The following is a 19,542-nucleotide window of genomic DNA, read 5'->3' as shown; positions in this document are numbered from 1 at the left end:
GCTGCTGAAACTTTACACTGTTTGATGATTAATTTACAGAAATTACAATTCAAGCATAACTCATTCAATTAACTGAATACTTCGACAAATTGCTCCTTTTTAACAGTTCCTTCTACCACAAACTTTAGACCGAATTATTTGTTTAAATAATGATATTAAAAGATATATATAAAAACAAAGATGAGGTGACTTACCGAACGAAAGTGCTGGCAGGTCGATAGACACACAAACAAACACAAACATACACACAAAATTCAAGCTTTCGCAACAAACTGTTGCCTCATCAGGAAAGAGGGAAGGAGGGGGGAAGACGAAAGGAAGTGGGTTTTAAGGGAGAGGGTAAGGAGTCATTCCAATCCCGGGAGCGGAAAGACTTACCTTAGGGGGAAAAAAGGACAGGTATACACTCGCACACACGCACATATCCATCCACACATACAGACACAAGCAGACATATTTGATATAGTTATACAAACAATGCTTTCAAAAAACCTGGTAATTATTTTGTAATTAATTAAGGGCTAGCTTTGCTAATGTGTTTTCGAATAGAACCAAATAAATACTTTAAGAATCCTAATAGTTCTTCTTCCTAATATTTATAATTATTACAGAATTTATATTTGTTTATAAGTCAGCAATAGAATCTGAGTCATGAAACAATCACTGATTTCAATCTATAACAAAAGTATTAACTAGGAATGGTCAAAATAAATTAGAAAATTGATTACATACACAAAACTAAGCACAAAATTAGACGTGGTGCTACATTTCTTAAGACAGTAGGACCAACTTTTCTCTTTTATGAAAATGCAGATTGTACTCATGTATGTTAATGGTAATTAGGGAAAAATGAAAATAAAATGAATTTCAGGAGGCAGGTGGCAAAACAAGACAGTAAGTAAAGAGATCCCAGCTTGCTTCGTCACGTTACCTCCTCACCGGATTGACCAGGTAGATATTGCAAATAGCTTACAGGGCAATTCAATGACCACAAGTGACCCCAGGAAGTGGGTTTAACATTCTACACACAAAAGAATATTACATAAGAAATCTCCTTATCAAAAAACTACAGTAAATGCGTTTTTCAAATTTCCACTTATATGAACTGGCCATATGAAAATCTCCATACAAAATATTTACATATAGTATATTGTACAATGGCATAAAATAACCACATATTATATTTTTAATAAAAATGTCCTTTTTGGACAAATAAAAATTGCATTCTCAGATACATATCACTTTATACAAGTCCTGTCTTGCCTCAAAGAAAAAATGATCATGGGTTGCAAAAAGTTAAATTGCACTGCACCTTGCAGTTCATTATCAGACAGAAAATTTCAGTTTTTCTATGTTTAGTATTTTGCACAAGCACTATCACTCTTTTAAAGAGCTTTAACACATTTTCTCATCAAGGCATTCACACCTTCAACAAGTCTAAGTGGCAGTTAGTAAGGAAATGCACTGCTATCAGTTTCCATGGAGGTGGTTCTCCTGTGCCACAATACATGAAAAAATTAGACAAAATACCCTACTTTAGTACACTCACTTTTACTTCTAAGTATAAGGAAAAAAATTTTTCATACTAATGGTAACTAATAGTCATTACTTCATAAATAAATAAATTACACAGTTCTCATAACATCACAATAATTAGCACTAAAATTGACTATAATATGAAAGGTGTGGACTACTAAAATTTTTAAAATCAAGTGCACATTACACTACAAAAAATTACTCTAGGCCATAACTCTGTCTCAAACTGGTTAAACTTGAAATATTTGGGTATCTTTTCCATTTGCAAAATCACTAAAATGCCAAGTCCTGGTTTGAAATTCACATCATTTATGGACTCATCTCTCCTTAATGTCCAAAATATGTACATTGCCTGTAGCAAAAACTCAAAATGTGCAGTAGCATATATTTACTAATCATTGCATTATGAAAAAAATAGAGTCATCACCACATAAAGGGGATGGAAGTTGTACTAAATCATTGCCCTACTTATCCACTCAACTCTCAGTACTACTCTCATTCAACCAGAAAATTTAATCCTCACAAAATGTTACCAAATAGTTGACCTGTCAGAATATGCACACCACACTAGCATCACAGTTATCAGTTGATCAGCAAAAGTATCTTTTCAGCAAAAATATCTTTCTTTGCCAGTATTACCACTTCAAACTCATAGTTCCTCCAAAAACAAACAGAAGTTTTCAGATAAACTATAGATCCAATAATCCAGCATTATATGACTTGTACCTCACTAAAATATTGCTCTTTCTGTTAAGCTCTTTTTCCCAGCTGCAATGTCATGAATTGCGCAATATACACAGTACACAATGTTGCCTAGTTCAGAATTAGATCCTCAATATAGTTACACCACATTTGTTTGTAAACAGTTATCTTTTTCATTAACCATGTCTGTCAGCTCCATTATTTTACTTACATTTCTTACTTTGTTAGCTAGTGGAGTGCATTCTCAAAAAACATCCCTACTGCAGAGACAGGCTCCCTAACCATTAAGACCCTAACATTATTCATTATTTTATTTCATTATTGCTTCATTATCTAATAAATAAATACCTGCTCTGCTTATCCAACGCAAAATTGATTCTATTGAGAAACACTCCACAGTAATAGATCCTTATGCTAAGTCAAACTTAACCTTCATTACTGATCAGACAAAATTATTACTTAGAAAACTATTATTTCACTGTATTTCATCAAATTGCTTGATATTCTAGCCTGAAGGGTGATATACACACAAATCTTACTCATTCTTTCCACACACATTACTCCAGGCAACCACGTTTGAACTTGTATTTCCTTAACGTTAGAAGAGGCTGCATCACGACACACTTCCATAGGTAGATAGTTATCTCCATGTACTAACTGTACTGAACACAAACACTTCTATTATACCACAATTAATTTTAAGACTGAGTATTCAAGATGGTTTTTACTGAATGTTGCCTCTGCTGCTGCATCAAATTATACTAATTTCACATATGAGCTGATTACTTCAGATGTTAAATATAGTTTTCAGATAATCTGCACCTTGTCCTCCACATATGCTGGCACCTTTTATTTTATTTTTACTTTACCTGTTTGTCTGACAGAAATTCTTTAACCATGATACCAATTTACTTTCACCATTTTTCATAAAACCAGAAAAAACATAGTATCTCATAGATTTTTACCAACTACCACTACAGCCTCTTCTTCCATCCTCTTATTATTCCATTAATATTCCTATACTACAGTAGCCTGCTGTAAAGAATCACATGAAAGTGAAAGATAGAATGTTTCTGATTCACTTACAAACTACAGATAGGATAGGAGAAGAGTTTGCCTGTCTGAGGAAGCATGAAAAATGAGACAGACAGCTGAGGTAAGCACTATTGGCACATAATGAATCCAGCACAGAATGTTGAACCCCTACTTGCTATTTGCACAAGAAATTAGTCCCAAATACACACATCAAAAATATTTTTGCATCACCCCAGTCCCCAGAACTCCTGAAGATACACACTGACTCTGGATATTGTATCACAGACACAGTCCCTTTGATGGTTCAGAGATGTCACTAAGCCCACTCAAAGATGTAAACAACCATGCTTGAGCGGCATCTATTAGATAACAGCCGATCAGTTCCAGTCATCCTATCAGGAAGGAGGTACACGCCTCATGTTGTCTGTAGTTCAACCCTGCCTAGATGGTCAATACCACAGTTTGATCATGGCTGCATTGTTACTTTGTGCCAGGAAGGGCTCTCAACAAGGGAAATGTCCAGGTGTCTCGATATGAACCAAAGCGATGTTGTTCAAACACGGAGGAGATACAGAGAGACAGGAACAGTCAATGGCATGCCTCGCTGAGGCCACCAAAGGGCTATTACTGCACTGGATGACTGCTATCTGCAGATTATGGCTCAGAGAAACCCTGACAGCAATGCCACCGTGTTAAATAATGCTTTTTGTGCAGCCACAGGACGTTGTGTTATGACTCAAACTGTGTGCAAAAGGCTGCATGATGCGCAACTTCACTCCCAATGTCCATGGAAGGTCCATCTTTGCAACCAGGGCACAATGCAGATGGGCCCAACAACATGTCAAATGGATCGCTCAGGATTGGCATCACATTCTCTTCACCGATGTGTGTCGCATATGGCTTCAACCAGGCAATCATTGGAGATGTGTTTGGAGGAAACTTGGTCAGGCTGAACGCCTTAGACACACTGACCAGCAAGTGCAGCAAGGTCTAGGTTCCCTGCAGTTTTGGAATGGCATTATATGAGGCTGACATATCCCGCTGGTGGTCAAGGAAGACATCATAACGGCTGTACGATATGTGAATGCCATCCTCTGAGTGATAGTGCAACCATATCGGTGGCATATTGGCAAGTCATTCGTCTTCATGGATGACAATTCACACCCCCATCTTGCACATCTTGTGGATGACTTCATTTAGGATAACGACATCACTCGACTACAGTGGCTAGCATGTTCTCCAGACATGAACCCTATCGAACATGCCTGGGATACATGGAAAAGGCCCGTTTACGGACGACATGATCCACCAACCACTCTGAAGGACCTATGCCAAATCGCCATTAAGAAGCGGGACAATCTGGACCAACAGTGCCTTGATGAACTTGTGGATAGTACGCCACAATGAATACAGGCATGCATCAATGCAAGAGGACATGCTACTGAGTATTAGAGGTACCGGTGTGTACAACAATCTGGACCAACACCTCTGAAAGTCTTGCTGTATGGTGGTACAACATGCAATGTGTGGTTTCCATGAGCAATAAAAGGGGTGGAAATGATTTTTATGTTGATCTCTATTCCAATTTTCTGTACAGATTCCGGAATTCTCGGAACTGAGGTGATGCAAAACTTTTTTTGATATGTGTAATTTAACACAGTATTGTTGCAGTAGAAAAGATGATAAAAAATGAGACAACTTTGCTAATCTAGAATTTGGCCTTTTTCTTAATTCTTTCACAATTTTTTTTTTTCTATAAAGTATTTTTGGGTTTGTACAGGTTGTTAAAATGGCAAGACTCATTAGAACCAACTTGGGAGCATAAAAGTATCAAAATTATGACAACACTAAGCTACAGTAGAAAAGTAGCGAATGAGTTCAATGTCACTTGAACAATTGAAAGCAAATTAAAATACATCCATTTAAAGACACAGGGGTGCCTGACTGCACTGGCCTGTGAAGATGAGGAGCAAACACATCCTTCAGGTAAGAATCAAAATAGTTATCACACAATGAACTAATGTTTGAGTAGATCAGTATAAGGAATATTTTAGCCATTTGAAATACTCATCAGGAATGCCCCATCCCACATGTCAAAAAAGACAAGAAAAAATATGACTGACAACCCAGTGTCCAAGAAAAATAAATTTTGTTGAGCCTCCAAGCATTCAGAAAGAGTTATGAATTCTACCAAAGCAAGTATTCCTCTAACGTTTGCAGCTTCTGTGTCAGAACTAAGCAGTTATGGGACATGTGTATTTCAGGAGAACCAAAAGTAACAAAATATAACAATACAGCAAGTGGGCAGTTTGATGCACTGCATGTTGAAAAATGGTGTTTACATGTTTTGCCACAGAATAAAATAAAATGACAAACTAAACACTTAGCCACAAATGTTTAATAGAAGATAAATCTTAGTAGCCGTGTGAATTTAAGAGTTATGAAGGCATGCAGAACTCATGACATTCACTTTATGTTCTTGCACCCATTTATTTACATCAAACTTTGGATGTTTCAGTCTGCTCCCTATAAAAGGAAATGCAGAGCCATACTGACAGACTGTAAGATGATGTAAATGGATATATACAAAATTGACTCACCATGTGACAGCAGGTTAAGGAAATCTGCAGGCTTTCAGAGCCAGTGGTGGCTCCTTTTGGCAGAAGGGTTGAAGGAGAGGAAAGAGAGATGAAGAAAAAGGGCTGATGAAGTTTAGGAAATGGGAGAGTTTGGAAAAGTCTCCCTGAACCGTGGGTCAGGGAAGGCTTGTCAGACAGTATGAAAAGGGAAGACAGTTTTCCTTCCTCTGCAGCCATTCTTCCAGAAGTCATTGGCTCCAAAACCTTGCAAATTTCCTTAACCTTTATGTATGTACCTTCTCCTGCCACAGCTTGGTGAATAGATTTTTTATTTATCCAGTGGCAATATATTTTCTAACACTGATTATTTTTGCTGACCATCATTCCTTCTTATGCAACCCTCTTGTCAATCTATGTAGTCATCTATACTGTTCAAACTGTCATCTGTTTTTGAACTTATGAGCTATTTTGCTTGTTCATTTATCTTAACCATTTACATTAACCAACATCTTGACCCTACATCTTTTCTAGTACTGATTTTTGGACTCTTACACAGGTCCATTGTTATTTATGGATTTGCATATAACATCTTATTTATGATTCATTACCCTGCAGGGCTTCCTCCCAATTGTTTTTTGCTGATTTAATTGGAAAATTTGACAGCAATTTCCTTTCTCACTCACCTCTTGTCTTGCTTCAACATGATTCTTTCACATTTTTGTGCATTTGTTTATTGCCAAACCGTATTGATCATCTGTTCATACTGTTTCCTGCTTTATTTTATTTCCTGCACATAGTAGATTCTGTTTTCTCCAATGACTTCATTTTTCTGTTTGCCTTTTTTTTTAAATTTTGTCTGTTTTCACATATTTACCATTGACTTTCCCAGTTGTAGTTTATTGCTGTAATTTTTTCTTACCTTAATTTTTTCGAATCATACAGGATAAATTCTTGCCCAATTACTGCCTCTTGTTTACCCTTGCTTTTTCTCATGATTTTTGTACAAATTTTTCCATATTTCTCCAATTTTTTTCTCCTTGCTTGTCTTCTTTATCTCTTTTTGCCTTCTCCTTCTTTTTGGTTGGTTGTTTGGGGAAGGAGACCAGACAGCGTGGTCATCGGTCTCATCGGATTAGGGAAGGATGGGGAAGGAAGTCGGCCGTGCCCTTTCAGAGGAACCATCCCGGCATTTGCCTGGAGAGATTTAGGGAAATCACGGAAAACCTACATCAGGATGGCCGGATGCGGGATTGAACCGTCGTCCTCCCGAATGTGAGTCCAGTGTCTAACCACTGCGCCACCTCGCTTGGTCTTCTTTTTGGTAATCCCACCACTGTAATACTCCAAACTCTCCTCTCTTGACATGATGAGGTCCTATCATACATTATATTTGATGCTTTAGAAAACATGCTTTTGCACTATCAAAACTAAGGTTCCTCGTTCTATTTCTGGAAAATTCCTTTTGCTTGAGAGATACCCTCATAGCTCTAATGTTTAAAGTCCCTGTTTCTGGATGTAATCCTACTCTACATCAGTCTCTTTTGCAGTTTCAAATACAGCAGTTTCTTGTACTTGCCCGGCTATATGTCTCATCTGCCCATTTGTACTCTACCTCCTTACCTCTCTTAATCACACTGCTTTGGTGATGGAGCTACTTTCTCTCACACATATTGTCAACTGAATACGTTGCCCAAGACCTTTCCAACAGCAAGCCTGACACTGAACCTGCCTTTAACAGTTCTGACCATGACCCGGGAGTGATTTACCACCATTACCTCAGAAACACCCCTTACAAGCCATACAAGAATTCCTAACATCCAGCATTGCTTCAAACCCTTTCTCAGGTCCCTAAAACATGACCTTAACTTGTCCTCTGCTGAACTCCAGGCTCTTCATTCCCTAAAAACTGATGACTCCACCACTGTGGTACTTGATCATTGGGAATATGTAAGCAATGGTCTACACCAGCTGTCTGATACCTTCGTGTACAGCTTCTGCCATCAAGATCCCATCCCTGCGACACACTTACCTACAGCCCCTCCTTAAAACCTCAGGCCCCTCACAAGGACTAACACCTCAACCCATACAACTTCCTGCCACACCCAAACTATGCACTCCCACCTATTATCTTCTTGCTCATATCCACAAACTCCATCACCCTAGCCATCCCATTGTTGCTGGCTTCAAAACACCCACCAAATGTATCTCTGCCTTAGTTAATCAACACCTGCAACCTATGGTACAAAGATTTCCCTCCTGTATTAAAGACACCAACCATTTCCAAGATCATTTGAAATCTGTGCCCATCACACCCCCACAAACACACCTAGCTTGTCACCTTTGACGCCAGCTCTCTTTACACTAACATTCCCTATGTACGTGGTCTGTTTGCTGCTCAACATTACCTCAACCAGAACACACCTGATTCCAAACCTGTGACTTCTGTCCACCTCATCTTAATCAACTTTATATTTACCAACAACTATTTTAACTTTGAGTGTCAGACATATAAACATGTCAGGGACACAGCCATATAACCATGCTGGCTTCTACCTCTGCAAACCTTTTCATATGACACTTGTAGGGGGCTTTCCTGGGATTCCTAAACCTTCGGCCCTGGATTGGGTCAGATACATTGGTATGTTTGCCATATGGACTCCTGGTGAGGCTGACCTGTTAAAATTTTTGGGTATCTCTAAATTAATTTTCCCAGTTAAATTTCACATGGCCCTATTCTCAATCTCATGACACTTTCCTTGATGTTGGCCTCATCTTCACCAAGATCCAGCTACACATTTCTGTTCATATTAAACCCACTAACAAACATTACCTACACATTGACAGTTGCCATCCTTTCCATGTGAAAAGTTGAGAAGTTTCCTACTATACAGCCTTGAAATTTGAGGCAATCACATCTGTTCGGATGTACTCTGTACAGTAGTACACCACCATTCTCCACTCAGCCTTCACTGGATGTAATTACCCCACCGGCCTAGTTAAAAAAACAGATTTTCTGGACCACCACATCCAATACTGGTACTGCTGGTCCCTTCAAAAAAACACCTCATGCTACTCAGTATTATCTTGTCTTCCAATATATTAACTACTTCAACAAAGTTATGACTTCCTAAAATCATGCCATGAAATGAGATCTATTCTATCTGACATTTTGCCCACATCACCTAGAACAGATTTTGTTGCCACCCCCCACAATCTTCTGTTCATACCCCACACTGCTCCTCCAACCATTTCCCTACCCAATGGTTCCCACCCCTGCGACTGACCCCACTGTAACACTTGCTCCATGCACCCTCCTACCACCACCTATACCAGCCCTGTAACTGGCAAACATACACTATGAAATGAGATGTTATGTAAACACTGTTCGGCAGTTTAGATTGATATGACTACACGAAGTTATCAGTTAGGACAAACGGACATAGGCAGAGTGTGTACAACATACAATATCTTGTTGTGGAGCATGCTGTATATGACAGTTGTAACCTATGTGCCTGTTTCACCACATATGCCATTTGGATTCTTCCCCAGACACAGGCTTATCAGAACTTCTCAGGTGATCTAGTAACTTTTCCAATCTCTTCTCATTTCCCAAACTAAGCCACACCTTTTCCTTCATCCATCTTTTTTCCCCTACAACCTTTATGCCAGAAGGAGCCATTGGCTCCAAAAGCTTGCAAATTTCCTTAACCTTACATGTGTACCTTGGCGCGCACACAGCTCTGTCTGTGTATGTGTGTGTGTGTGTGTGTGTGTGTGTGTGTGTGTGTGTAGTTTTTTTTTTTTTTTTTCAAAAACTGATTATTTTCATTGATAGATAAGGTGAGCAACTCACCTAGTTCTAAAATACTTGACAAAAGATCATTTCCCAGACACTGGACAAAACTTCTCACTGCTTGGGACGAAGGAGAGGAAACGAAATCAAACATCGTATGAGGGTACAAGAAATATGGTATTGTGCCACTAAATCTTGCAGTTTATTCTTGAATCCCTGACACACAAAGAGCTGATGGTAATGGGACACCAACAAGAATTAGCGATTCACTCATGAACTACCTTCATTCCTGTTGGGGCCTTAAATAGTCCACCGAGGAGGAGGAGGAGGAGGAGGAGGAGGAGGAGGAGGATTTAGGTGGCATCAGGAGAAGCTGCTGATGAATCTCACTTGATGAAGCACCAATCTCTTCCGAGTACCTTTGTAACAAATCTGACTGAGGGGACTGGTAGAAGGCAGAACACTCAGAGGAACAGCCATCACAGTGTCAATGAATCTGACTTTTTCTTTACACGGCACATCTGACTGTGAACTGGAACAAGATGCAGAACCTACAAAAGATCTTGATAAGGAATTAGTTGAGCATGTTGATCTCATTTTTTTGCTGTGAAGAGGATTATAATTCGGTCATTTGTGAACATAATGAAATGAAACCTGGAATGTCCCAGGATCTTACACAACTTAAACTTGGAATGCTTGCTGTGGTAAAATTCTTGACAAAAAATGTGTCAAGCACTTTCTTGGAAAACTTACTCAAGTATATGGTATCAGGGAGCTTCAAGTGACATTTCTTTGTACAACAGAAAGGGGGAAAAGTTTTTATTTCCCAGACATGCCAGATGAAGCTTCCCTGAATGTAAAAGACTTTATACACATAATGTGTAAATAGTTTTCAATGCTTTATACTCTTTTTCTGTAATTATTTTGGTAATTTCCACCGATTTTAACAAAGTTGAAAAAGTTTCCCAATTTGCTACGTAACAATGCCAGATATGTTCTTATTTACAAATACATAACTAAGTTGTCATCTGCCCATGCATTATGAAACTAGAGATAAAGACTCATGTTGTAGTATGGTTTCAAAAATGTGTTTTGCATTATTTAGTAGCAAAAAAGGTAGAAGTAAAAGTGGCAAAGTTGTCCAGGTTTACAGTAATTTAACAAATGACACAGCAAGTAATTCCTATGGCTAGGCATTTTACACTAATTTGCAGCTCATTGAGTTACATGTACGAATATGGATAGTGTGTAGAAATACTTTGTCAACAAGTAACTTAAGAAAAAGAAAAGGAAGTGCATGTTTCAACTAGGCAAAATAGAATTAACAACTGTTGGTTGTCCCTAGGATATTGTCAGTTACTGAGTTAGTGGAAGTTTTGGTATTCTTGAAAAGCAAAATGACAATCATTAGGTTGTAATTAGATCTTAATGCACAAAATACTGAATAAGGAATTAGTCACGAGTGTCACTGACATCTGTTGAGGCAGTGTTGAAAATCTGCAGTTAACACAACTTATTCTGACACCTTATGATGGGTAAAGTTTTTGCTCACTATTAACACTTGGAAATGGAAGAAAGGTGCAGCTATGGAAATCACTTGATTTCACTTCCACTAGAGAATCATCTTCCTATAAGGTTTTGCTGAAAGTTTTTTTGAAACTGTTGTGGCTTCATCCTAGCAGATGCAACAGTGACAGGCAAGTTTCTACCACATTGTAAACAAATTGACAGAGCTGTTTCAAGATATCAATGAAGAGGAAAGAAATGATAGGAAACAACACGCAAATTATCCATGACAGTACCTCATCCATCAATCCACATATGCAGTTGTGATTGTTTCAAGACTAGGTTATTAAACTTCCTTCCAGCTGGCATATTACCCACAAAGCACCCACCACCTACACCCTCTTGTGAAGTGGAAGACTTGAGGCATAAAGTGTCTTAAGTGATGAAGCAATAGCTACAGTGGAGGGCTTTCTTAAATAAAACTCACACAATACAAGAACAGAATATAATGGTAAATCTATTTCTGTAAAAATACATAGCCTCATATTTATGCAGAGAAAAGTTACTCTATTTCTTCATCATCTGATCAATGATACAACTTCATTAATATTTCATATGGGCAAGCACTTTCAGAAGTGAAGTAGAAAGTATTAGTGCCATTTTAACTTCATTTGAGAATTTTTCTACTCATTGTACCTACAGCGCAACAAATTTTTGAATATCACTGTATTCTGAAGCACTTATCAAGAAAATGCTACTTTGACAAAAGTGGTATTAAAATTTTTGTTATTGCTGCATGGAGTAGTACACTGGTGTCCAAAATTAAAGCAACAAATGGAAATTTTACAAGGTTGCATTTATTTTGCCACAAAACACAGATGATAGTAAAGTAGAAACAATGTAACAATATGGAACATAATCAACTGCAACATGCATAACAGCAGACAAATTTTTGTTCCAACTTAATGGATTTGCACACACATTCTGACAACTGGTTAACGTGCTCAGTACAAAATGTGACAACTTCTGGCACCAATACCGGCCTGACAACAATGGGACATGCTGTGAATGATGCCATCAATCTCATGTTGAGGCAATAATGCCCATTCTTCTCACAGAGCTGCTCACAAGTCTTGTAGAGTGGTTACGCATGTTGACATGATGCAACCCATCTCCCCAGTGCATCCCAGACATGATCTATGGGATTCAAACTGGGAGAGCAAGCAGGCCACGCCATGCATGCAGTATCTTCTGTTTCCAAGAAAACACCAACTGCCCATGCTCTATGAGGTCAAGCATTATCGTCCATCAATACGAAGTCTGGGCCCACAGTACCTCGCAACAACTGCGCATTAGATCCCAAGATCATCTCAAGGTACCTGACAGCAAGTAAATCTTGCTGATTCACCCAAAAATTTCATGAAAAGGTATTTGAGTGGTCAATATAATCACTGCCCAGACCATTATGAATCCTCCTCGATATCTGTCTCTTTCCACAGTGTTTGGTTCCTGAAATCATGTTCTATGTGCCCTCTAGACATGAATTCATCTATAATCACTCTCCATACCAAACTGGGACACACCTGTGGAAAGAACATTGGCCCACTGTCTGACAGTCCAGGTTGCATATTGACAACTGCACTCGAGACGCTCCCTTTTGTGAAGACTCGCCGACGGTAAACATATAGCAGGTGTCCAACAATAAAGGCCACTCTGCAGAAGCCTTCTGTACAGCATTTCCCATGATACAACACGGCCAGGGGATGCTGAGTACAGTACTAGGACAATACTGTCATGCCTTTACAGCCAAATAACAGTCCACTCTTTCTGATATCTCACATGGTCAGCCCTGTCCTGGTCTCCAGGATACTGTTTCAGTCCCCATTGAGACATTAAGCCATCAGGCCACATCAGTTTGTGACTCTCCAGCTTCCATTCTTCCTATGGCCCTCCACAGCAGGGAGTCTATAGGTGTCTTCTCTGTGCCATACTGCACCATCTGTGACTGTGTAAACAGCGATTGTGGATGAGGGTCTACCTTGCAAACACTACCCTGCTTGATAGGTGCTCTGACCATTGTTGGCACGGCTGTCCATTGATCGGAACGCCATATTCCATGAAGAGCACGATCGTAAGACATCTGTTGACAGTTTGTATGATTATAATGTGAATTAGACAGAGGACAGAGAAATAGCAGCTAGTTGCTTTAATTTTGGACACTAGTGTATTTAGCTGCTCGCATTATGGACAGTGTAAACTTACACTAGAGTACAATCAAATTCATATTTGATTAACATGTTTCTTGTTGTTTCCTTGCATGTCAAACACTGAAGGCATCACACCACTACATTTACTGTAATACACAGAAGTAAACGTTCTTGACACAGACCACCAACAAGAGCTCTGGTTCAAAGTCAGTGTAAGAATAAACAGACAGATTCTGATTAATCCCTTAACTTAAAACCTTGAGTTATCTAATTTTTATTATTTTGACAGAAAATTACAATCTTGAGTATACTCTGGCAACTTAAGAACAGACCTCTGAAAAAATAAAGCCCACTTATATCCATTTCAGCACTGATATTTAAGTGTTTGGTCACTAGAAAGCATCTGGTACTACATTTGTAGCCTGGCTGTCATGTTTTGGTTGAGGTAGCTGCCACCAGATATCATCTTTACTGTGTGGAGGTCTGGATACTCGACAACAAAATATGCTTTCAGACTCTCTCCTATATTATTGTTTAGGCTATACTTACAAAAAAGGATGGTTAGTCATTCTGAGTTTGACACTGAATTTCACGACTCAGTAAATGAAGAAGAATGTGATGTTACTTCATTAGAGACTGAAAGTGATAACAATCTGCCAGTTGAGTGACAAGTGCTCACCAGTGATACAATGTATTCCAGCCAGCTCCTTCAAGATTTATGTTCACAGGAAGGTGTTGTGAAATACATGGTTATGCTTCATAGCTACACAGAAACTAAAAGAATGACTTCATGTTCCAGGATATTTTAGTCAATGCCCAGTGCATGAGTATACTTGGGATTTTATTATTGGTGATCTTCAGAATTTTGTAACTCATTATTTTGAGCTTTATAAGCAATCTAGATTTACATTTATAGGAAGATGACGTGAAATACTTGGTTAGACTTCACAGCTATACAGAAATTACAAAATAGATTCAAGTTATAGGATATTTTAGTCAAAATCCAGTGCCCAAGTATATTGATCTCTAAATTACGTAACTCATTATTTTGAGCTTCAAAAGCTATGTTTATATATGTCATGTCATTCATTATAGGACTTTTTCATTACTTAAGAATATTATTTTTTGGAACATAATTTGGAAAAAAGTCATTAAGGGGTTAATATTAAAAATTGCACTGAAAATAGCATAACAAAAAATTATGAAATATTTTAACATTAACGAATGTTGACTTGAAATGAGTATTAGTAAGTACATAGTTTTTATGAGCATGTTTAAGAGCATCTCTGTAAGAAGTAACAGCACTATTATGAGTGCCACTCACCACATAATGGAGACATTTTGTTGCATGAAGCCACAACAAATAGACAGCTACACATGTGAGCTTTTGACCAAACGCCTCCTCCTAAAGAGAAAACACAAACAGATTCACACAAACACAACTCACATACGTATGACTGCTATCTCTGCGAGCTGCTGCGCATGATGGAAGAAGCAATTTGGGTGGTGGGGATAAGGAGGAAGCTGGGGAGGGGTAGCTGGGGAGGGGTAGCAGGGTAGTGGTGGGGCAAGGTGTAGTGCTGCCTCCTGTGGGAGCATGCAAGGGTATGGTGGGGACAGGGTGGGGATGAAAGGTGTCTCAGCTGGGGGAAGGGGGGGAGGGGAGGAAGGGGAGAAGGAAATGCAGCAGGGGACAAGTAAGAGAGAAGTAAAGGAGGGGAAAAAGAACTACTGTGTTTGTTGTGTAGCACTGGAGTGGGAGCAAGGAGAGGGATTGGTTGGTTGAAGGACAGGGACTAGCAAAGGTTGAGGCCAGGGTGGGTTACAGGAATGTAGGGTATATTGCAGGTAGAGTTCCGCAGCATTTCAGAAGAGATGGTGTTGGTACGAAAGTTCCAGAAGGCACAGCCTGTGAAGCAGTCACTGAAATGAAGCACATTGTGTTGGGCAGCATGTTCAGTAGCTGTCTCTTGGCCGAAGTTTGTCAGTGGCCATTCCTGCAGAGACAGCTTGTTGGTTGCCATGCCCACACAGAAAGCAGCAGGGTGGTTGCAGCTTAGTTTGTAGACTGCGTAACTGCTTTCACAGGTAGCCCTGCCTTTGATGGGATAGATGTTGCCTGTGAAGGAACTGGCGCAGGTGATGGTAGGAGGGTGTATAGGGTAGATCTTGCATCAGGCCCAGGGTTGAGATCAGGGATGGAGTAGGAATGGAGAAGGATGTAGTGTAGTGTAGGTTCAGTGGGTGGTCTAATATGTGTAATATCACTACGGGAGGAGTGGGAAGGGTAGTGGGTAGAATATTCCTTGTTTCAGGGCATGACAAAGGTATTCGAAATCCTGGCGGAGAACATGATTTATTTGCTTGAATCCTAGTTGGTACTGAGACATGAAGGGAGTGCTCCCTTATGGCCAAATAGTGAAATTGTGGGAGGTTGTAGGGGGCTGGAGAGACAAGGCACAGGAGATCTCTTTCTGTACAGAGTTGAGATTCTTTGGTATATTTGGAGGAGGACTGCTTGTCACTACAGATGCAACAATCACATGTAGATAGGCTGTATGGAGGAGGTCCTTGGTATGGAATGAGTGGCAGCAGTCAAAGTGGAGGTATTGCTGGTGGTAGGCAGGTTTGATTTGGAAGGAGGTACTGATGTAGCCATCTTTGAGGTGCAGTTTAACATCGAGGAATGTGGCTTTGTTGGTTTGAGGAGCATAGAAGAAGCAAATGGAGAAGGTGTTGAGGTTCTGGAGGAATGTGCACAGTGTGTCCCCACCATCAGTCCATATCACAAAGATGTCATCAATGAACCTGAAACAGATGAGGGGTTTGGGATTCTGGGTGGTTAGGAGGGATTCCTTTTGACTGCCCATGGGCAGGTTGGCATAGGATGGCACCATGTGTGTGCCCATAGCTGTTCTGCCGATTTTTTTGTAGGTGAAGCTTTCAAAGATGAAGTAATTGTGGGTGAGGATTCAGTTGTTCATGGTGACCAGGAAGGAAGTTATAGGTTTGGTGACAATCAGGCATTGGGAAAAGTAGTGTTCAAAAACAATAAGGTCATGGGCATTAGAGACGTCAATGTAGAGGGAGATGGCATCAGCTGTGGCAAACAGGGTTGCCACATGGTGAAGAGACAGGCACTGTGGAGAGTCATAGGAGAAAATGGTTGGCGTTTTTGATATAGGATATGGCTGAAGGTATTGCTCCACGAGAGCAGAGATTCTCTAGTGGGGGCTCAGTAATCTGCCACAATGGGGCTTCCTGGGAGGTTGAATTTACAGATTTTAGAAAGTGTGTACAACGTAGGAGTGCATGGAGAGGGAGGGGTAAGGAGAGGTATAGATTTATGGGAGAGGTTCTGGTACTGGCCAAAGGATTTGAGAAGAGACTGGAGATCCTGTTGGATTTCTGGAATGGGGTCACTGTGGCAGTGTTTCTAAGCAAAATAATCTGACAGCCAGCCAAGTCCCTGCAATTCAAAACCACAATAGTGTAGACTGTCAGCAGTAGGATTAAAAGATCAGTATCAGTTTTTAGGTGCTGGGCTGCAGTTCTTTCTGTAGATGTACGGTTAGTTTTCATGTTGAGGGATTTGGGGAAATATGGGGAGGCAATGTTTGAGGTTAAGAAATTCTGGAATGTTAAAGGAATGATTTTGGTTCAGTGGTGTTGGATTAAGGTTGCATGGAGGAATGAACTGAGTCAGACAGAGTTCAACACTGTCTTTGAGTTGAGTCTGATTGGTAGGGTTGGTAGTAAAAATGTGTTTCCACTGTACAGACTGGGAGAAGAAAAGGTCTTCAACAAGTCCAGCATAACTGAATTTGGAAATGTGGCAAAAGGTAAGGCCTTTGGGAAAGACTGATACTTCTGTGGGATTAAGGCATTTGGAGAAAAATTCAGGCTTGTGTTTCAGGTCTGTTTAGGTTCTGGATTCTGTATGGTGGTGGGAGGGCGGAATGGATGAAGTATGTGGGAAAATGCTGAAACATGAAGTAGGAGAGCAGGTACCTAAAACATCCTGCAAAATGTGAGTGTGTGGCAGTTAAAGAGTGATTAATTTGAATGTCTAGAATTGGTGGGAATACTGTGGAATGAGAGACGCTGCACCAGCAGCCAGTGTGGTCATGCAGCTGTGTGTATTTTTATGCGTTTTTTTTATCCTCCACCACAGTCCCTTGCTCCTTCTATCTGCACCAATACAGGAAAGTTTCCACATCCCTAGCCAGACCCACATTCATGGAATTCCTCCAAATGGCCTTACCATCAAATTACCAGTTTCCAGCTACAACTTCTCCTTTCACAACCACCTCTATCTGTGCAAATTTCATCAGTCCCAAGCCTTCACCAACCCAGTACTACAAAAACATGTAAATCAGGCCCACACTTCCTTGCAGTACCTCTACTCTATCCATAAAATTCTCCTGCTCTGCAATCTCAAATGAATGTATATGCACCACCTCTACAACAGCCTTCAAATCTACCTCATATCCCCCTCATAGTCAACAAACCCTGCCTCACAGACCTACTACATTTACCATACTCTCAAAAACTCCCACTACCATACAGAATTCTGAAACTAAATAGACCCAAAACACAATCATGAGCCTTTCCTCCTAAAGCCTTAGTCTCACAGAAATATCAGTCCTTCCCAAAGCCCTTATCTTTTCTCCCACACCCAAATTGAGTCATGCTGGACTTGATAAAGATCTTCTCTCCTTCTCCCAGTCCATATAGTGGAAACACTTTTCCGCCACCAATAAAGAAAAGTCCCCCACTCCTAAATCACCCCATTACTATTAGAGAATTTCTTAACCTCAAACCTTGCCTCACTTTCATTGCCATATCCCTCAAAATGAAAACCAATCTTACGTCCAGAGAAATAACTGTTGTCCACCACCTAAAAACTGATCCTGACCTTATAATCCTACCTGCTGACAAAATCAGTACCATTGTGGTTTTGAACCACAGGGACTCTGCCAACTGTAAGATTCTTCTGCTTACAAACCCTGCCACAGTGACCCCATTCCATAGATCCAACAGGATCCACAGTCTCTCCTCAATTCTGTAAGTCTATCCCAGAACCTCTCCCCTGAATCTTTCTCTCCCCTCACCCCTATCATTCACCACACTCCTACTTTCTACATGTTTTCTAAACTCTATAAATCCAACCACCCAGGACATGCCATTGTGGCCAGTAACAGTGACCCCACTCAGAAAATCTCTGCTCTCCTGGAGTAAGTCTTCAGCCTATTACCCGTAACCTACCCTCCTATACCAAAAACACCAACCACTTCCTCCTCCAACTCTCCACAGTTCCTATTTCTTGGGTTGAGTGGTAACGCTGCTTGGCACTAATGATGCCAACTCCCTCTACACTAACACCCCTAATACCCACAGCTTTGCCGTTCTTGAACACTACCTTCCCCAGTGCTCGGCTGACTCCAAACCTTCAATATCTTTCCTGGTTACCATGATCAACTATATCCCCACCCACCATTACTTCTTCTTCGAAGCCATTACCTACAAATGGATTTGCAAAAGGAATCCTCCCTAATCAACCACAATCCCAAACTCCTCACCTCCTTCAGATTCAGTGATGACATCTCTGTGATATATACTGATGGTGATGACATCCTATCCACATTCCTCCAGAACCCCAACACCTTTTCCTCCATGTGCTCCCTCGGTCCTCTTCAACCCAACAAAGCCACATTCCTCGATGTTGAATTGCCTCTCAAAGATGGCTACATCAGTACCTCCATCCAAATCAAACCTACCAACCATCAGTAATACCTACACTTCGACGGCTGCCACCCATTCTGTACCCAGAAGTCCCTTCCATACAGCCTAGCCACCCACAATGGTCACATACACAGTGACAAGCAGTCGCTCTCCAAATATGCCAAGGTGTTACTGAGGCCTTCACAGACTGAAATTGCCCTTCCAATCATGTACAGAAACGATCTCCTGTGTCTTGCCTCTCCATTCCCCTACCACTTACACATTCCCACTGTCCAACAACAAAGAAGCACTTCCCTCATGATGCTCTATACCCAGGACTCTTTAATAACTGAATCACATTCGCCACCAGAGTTTTGACTACCAGCCATTGTAGCCTGAAATGAAAAACATCCTACTCGCTATTCTTCCCAACCCTCCCACAGCAGTATTCCGTCCCCCA

The sequence above is a fragment of the Schistocerca americana genome, chromosome 3 (genome assembly GCF_021461395.2).
Source record: "Schistocerca americana isolate TAMUIC-IGC-003095 chromosome 3, iqSchAmer2.1, whole genome shotgun sequence".
Lineage (NCBI taxonomy): Eukaryota > Metazoa > Arthropoda > Insecta > Orthoptera > Acrididae > Schistocerca > Schistocerca americana.
This window is presented reverse-complemented; position numbering follows the sequence as displayed.